Here is a 6,000-nt window from a genome sequence, read left to right as displayed (position 1 = left end):
CCAGGGCTCGAACCCGTGTCCCCTGCATTGGCAGGCAGATTCTCAACCACTGCGCCACCAGGGAAGCCCAGCTGACACTCTTAATAGAGGTTCAAAGCAGTTTTCCACATAGCTCTTCACAATTTTTGTTATGTTTACATCGTAATATTTTAACTTTTAGGTTGCTTTTAGAAATGAGATCTTTCAGCTATATTTTCTAACTATTGTTTATATATCAGAAAGCAACTGATTTTTAGATTGATTTTTAGAACTGTTAATTTACGAATTTCTCTTAATCTTATAAATAGTTCCCCACTCAATTATCTCGATGTGTTCCATGTAAATAATATCTCTGCAAATAATTATTTCTTTTCTCTTCATTTCAAATATTTTACACCCTATTTCTCTTATCTAACAATATTAGCTACTATTTTTTAGAACAGTGGTGGAAAATAGTGTCACTAGAAACAAACTCAAAGGAAAGACAGACAAAATTGGAAAACACAGGGAAAGAAGAAGCAAAGGAAATCCACATATGAAACAAAAAAATGTGAGCTTGGGAATTCATAGAAAAGACAAGGACTTGATTTAAAACTAGAGGAAACAGGCTTCATACTCATGAATTCTTCAGGTAATGGTTTATTTGTAATTGACACACACTGAAAAAGAAGAGGTAAAAAGGTGCCAAAAGCTAGAGTCAATATAAAGCAAATGATATACTCAGTGCTGTTACTGTTAAAGCATATCTAATAAACTGTCTTTTAAAAAATTCCGTTTAACTCATGTGACCCACATTATTTAACAATGTGTTTTGATTTCTCTCCTTAGTTCCTGACTCTCCTGATCTGTGTCTCCTTCCTTCTTTGCCCATCTCTCTCTCCTTTTACTTTCTCTATGAATTTTGGTGCTATTTCTACTTGCCTCCAATTAGCAGCTGTTTCTTTTAACATTATGCCTTTTGGGGGAAAAAAAAGAGTCCTGCTTTTATTTTTTTCCCTAATGCTTCCATTTTGAAACTTTCAATAATGTGGTTTTAGGCAGACTATACTCCCAGATTTGCCCTTGCATCGTGATAGAGAGCATTTCAGCCCTAGCCAGTGGTGTGCCCATGGAAACTGGGAGTCATTGTATCCTAGGAAACTACGGCAACCAACAGAGACAAACTGAAAACAGGCCCACTGTCATTATTTTTTTAACAAGTAAAAGATGAGAGTATTCTCTACAATGAATCCAACTGCCATTTGCCAAAAAGAAGATGCAATTTAAGTCAGCCGCAATGATTAGAACAATGAAGTATTTGAAAGTGTACATATATGATTTTATCCCTAATGCTTTATAGCAATCAACACTTATTAAGTTGGTTCCTAAAATAACCAAGATTATTAAACAGATATGATCAGCTGTTATGAGCAACTTCTAACACAGTTATTAAATACACTGCACCCTCCAATGTTTTAGCTGTTTATCGATATACACAGATAAGTGGTTGTTAATGTAGCACAAAGATGTCCAGAGATAATTCTGATTTCTTCTGTGGCTCTATATATCTGAAATTATTTGAACAGTGAATTTACATTCCTACCACTCAGTTTTGGCCTCTCCGCATGCATTCAACATTTAGCCCCCAATTTTATTTACAATCTTCCTCAGACTCAACTCAATAGTTTAGCTGCCTAATCAAACCAAGTTAATGAGAAGCCATATAGGTCATCCATGTAGACATAGCATCTATTATTTTGACAAATGAGTTTACAGCATGAAAGCAGAACTCCCACTGCATTGCAGTTTGTCTGAGTTCATTTATTTTGCATATCACAGGAAGTTGGCCTCTAAAACTTCTCTCCCCAAGAAAATCTGGGTCATACCTTTCCTTTTCCCTTACAGAGCTGGGAAATGCTTACAAGGGTCTCCCTGTGTGTGTGTGTGTATGTGTACACATGTATATTAATGCTTTTAACCTTACCTTTTTTCTTTACATGTCATGTGACATTTATTAAGCTCTAGTGGCTCCCAGAAAACAAAGACAAGAGAAGAGTGTAGAGTATCAGTGGTGGCGCTTTGTAAACTGAAGGGTGTACCCCCATAAGTAGTGCTACACAAAGGGAAAAATCAGTAAGATCCTTAGTAGAAGCCAATGATAGTAAACAGCTACTACGTGTAGAAGCTCATGCATTTGATAAAATCAGGTCTATTCCTTGGTTAGAGCAGAAAATCAGAAAAGTTGAACAGATGAGCATTTTTAACTTAAACGTATTTTTTAAAAGTAATTCACAAATATTAATATGAGACCAAAGCCTTTCCTTTGATAACGAGCCCACTGATTAGAGTTCCCTATCTTCTACCTTGGAATAATTACATTCCTTATAATCTCAAGTTTTAGTTCGTTAAGGAACATTGAAAAACTTAATACCCTTGTAAAACCGTGTTAAGTATAAAATCTTCATAGATTTTTACTAGTTTCAAACTTTCACAATTTTCTTGCCAATATCTATTTTGGCATCATTATTTATTGGCAATTTTCCTTTCCAAAATTATATTTCATAGAAAATATTGTCTTTATTTCCAAACATATGTATTGGTTTATATAAAATTCTATTAAATTACATAAGTTTAATCACAAACAACTAGAATAAACAGGTTTGGGAGCAAGCACAATTGATTATTAATAAGTATAATCAGGAGTGAGCAGAATTATGCAGACACACTAGGGAGTAGCCTACTGTCCATGAACACTCAGAGTAGAATGAAAAATAGTGTATGTTTTAGAGTGGAAATCAAAAGGTGTGAGTTGTGCTGACACTAGTAAAAAAAAAAAATTCTATTGCACACACTCAATTTGGGGGTGGGAGGCTGTATAAGTGGTACCTCAGTGGTGCACAGGTTCCCATGTGAATGCAGGGACTGGGCCAGAAGTTTTGCACATCAACCTGTTCTCCAGTTAATGCTTAATAAGCTTAGGAGACCATCATAAACACAAAGTTGGTAGTCCACAGATGTTGTGTGTTCACAAACACCAAAATATGTTTTACTCAGGTGTAGCTCAATAAGGACAAAATAAAGAATTGGGTCTATTCAAATAAAGTACAAGCCATGAAAGAAGAAATAATATTCTGAAGATTCAAAAGGAAAAAAGTGTCTTTGAAAAAATGGTCTGTATCATGGAGATTAAAATTTCTAAAAACTAGCTGGCTCACAATAATGCAAAATAAAGCTGAGGATAAAACTTTAAGAGATATAACAGATACATGAAAAAAGAATGCTTTGAGTATGTGGTGGGCTGGGCTCTGGGGCTGTCTGCGCAGCCCTTGGTGCGGGGGCAGAGAGCTGGGCACAGGCAATATGGTCCTGGCGCCCTATGAGGAGACGGTAGGAATGGGGCTAAAAAAATTTTTTTTAACAAATGCTTTTAATTAAAAATTTTTAAAGTTTTTTTTTTTAAAAAGAATGTTTTCCTAAGGAACTAATGTCTTAAAAGAAAAACATTGAAGTTCACTTTGGAGTCAACAAATAGAAAAAGAGCTTGTGAAAATTCAAATCTGAGACATAAAAGGAAAACTCCAATTATGTTTCCCAAATTCAGAAGAAAATAATGGGAAAAAAGTTTATAGACATAAAAGACAGAGAAATAAAAATAACTGGATAATTTGGGTCCCTAGAGAATAGAAGGGAATGAGTGGAACAAAAACAATATTCACAGATATAATAGAAGAAAATTTCCTGAGCTAACTAAAAGATCTGTGTAGGCAAAGTGAATGGCTCACTGCATCTCTGGGGAAAATTGTGTTCATACATATGGGTTTTGCCCTTCTCCACCTTATCTTATTCCTTTTTTATTTATCTAAAAAGAAGAAACAAAGCAACACTGCCTATCATGTCTAGTATTATCTCATATAATGCTAAAAGTACTAGCCAATGAAATTAGAAACTAAGGTAAAGGAAATTATAGCCTTTATAATAATAATATAAAATTAGTAGTATACTCAGATATGATGTATCCTTGAAAAACTCATAGAATTAACCACCATCATCATAGTAAAATATTAGAACAAGTGACTGATTAAAAATACAACACTAAAGCCATACTGCTTTTTCAAATCCAAAGTCTGTTATATACTTATCTCTAACATCAGACAATTTAATCTTTTCAAACTTTAGTTTCTTTATATGCAAAATAGATCTAAATTTGTACCCAACTCAAGAGTGTTGGCAGAATTAAATTATATAATTGTACAAAATTCCTTGCCATAGTATTTCACACTTGAGTAGAGTTCAATATGTTAGCTCTTACTAATATTAATAATTTCCTATATGCCAACAATAAATAGGTGGAAAATATGGGGGGAATATTGTCCATAAGTAACAAAAAAATACATATATAAAAATATTAAAGTTTTGCTGAAAGGCGTAAAGGAAGGTGGAATAAATGTCGCACACTCCTGAACAGAAAGACATTGTTTTAAAATGTTATTTTCTCACTAAACTGCTTTAAAGTTTAACAGAATCACAATTCCAATGGGAACTTCTGAAGAACATGAAAGATAATATTCATGATCATCTAGAAAAAAGAAATGCAAAAATAAACTAGATCTTTTTTTAAGGATGAGAAATGAGGGGGAAATTATCCCATTGGTTAAAACATATTATAAAGCTACAGTAATTAAAACTCAGTGACATAGTTTAAAAAAAAAAAAAAAGTAGAAGACATATCGATAGATCAGAATGGGAAACCAATAAACAGGCCAAAAGTATATATATGAAAGTACTATTTCAAATTAAAAGAGAAAATGACAGATTATTTCATAAGTTATGCTTTAAAAAACTGTCTAATTATTTGGGGGGAAAAAAGATTATTTACTTTAAATCTTACCCTAGAGTAAATTCCAGATAGATTAACAATCTAAACATGAAAAGAAAACTATGAAATATTTTAAAACATACAGATAAATATTTATATAATATTTGGTGACAAAGTTTTTTTTTCTTTCCTAAAAATGTGACCATAAGCAGAAATCTTTAAGGAAAAAAATGAATTGATTTGACTATGCACAAACTAAATACACACACACACACACACAGTTTCATTTCCACTTAGAATATAGAAAGCTGTATGTGAACATGACTCCCAACTTAACAGTGAGAAAAAGACAGATAATCTACAAACCAGTAACTTTTCTGGAGCTGAACATGTTAGGCAAACAAATGAACAAAAAGTTCCAAAGAGTAGCAAGCCCTTCCTAGGAGAGGCAAAACATATCAACTGTTTCAGCTCTGACAGAGTAAGAAATAGCCAGCATACAAGCAAGGAAGAAGAAATCATCTGATATTGCTAAAAATTAATAAAGGCCAACGATGGGCTAGAGTTCAAGATGAAATAGCTGGAAACTCCAGACTCATGGGAAGTTGCATTCTCTGGCTAGCTCCTTTCCCACAAAGAAGCCTGGATGCAGGGCGGAGGAGACAAAAGAACCCCCACCACCAGTGTGAGGCCAGCCTGTGGGAGGTGATCCACAGCTGCTGGGGGAGAGGCACAAAATACTACCTACTTCCCCTGTCCCTTTTCTCCTAAGAACTGAATGCTGGGCAGAGGGCACAAACCTTTGTCTCTCCCATCCCCAGGGCCCAGGCAGTCATCCACTGCTTTCCAGGAGGGTCAGGAAGCCCGTCTTCCCACAGGATATTGCCAAGGATCTATTGCCATTGGACAAGGGATAGAAGCAAAATGTTCTGCCCTGGGGGAGGCACAGAGAACTCAACTCCCTCCTTACGACTGTCACATGTACCCACCCTGGCCTTTTATGTTCACATAACATAAAATTAACCATTTTAATGTATACAGTTCAGTGGCATTCAGCACATTTACAATGTTCTGCAGAAATCACCCTAATCTTGTTCCAGAACATCTTCATCCACCTCCCAAAAAATCTCTGTACCCATTAAGCAGTCACTCTCCATCACCCTAGCCACCATTAATCTGCTTTCTGTCTCTTTGGATTTACCTATTCTTGGTATTTTATATAAATG

The sequence above is a fragment of the Balaenoptera acutorostrata genome, unplaced genomic scaffold, assembly GCF_949987535.1.
Source record: "Balaenoptera acutorostrata unplaced genomic scaffold, mBalAcu1.1 scaffold_1009, whole genome shotgun sequence".
Lineage (NCBI taxonomy): Eukaryota > Metazoa > Chordata > Mammalia > Artiodactyla > Balaenopteridae > Balaenoptera > Balaenoptera acutorostrata.
The sequence above is the reverse complement of the archived record's forward strand: the minus strand, read 5'-3'. Positions refer to the sequence as shown.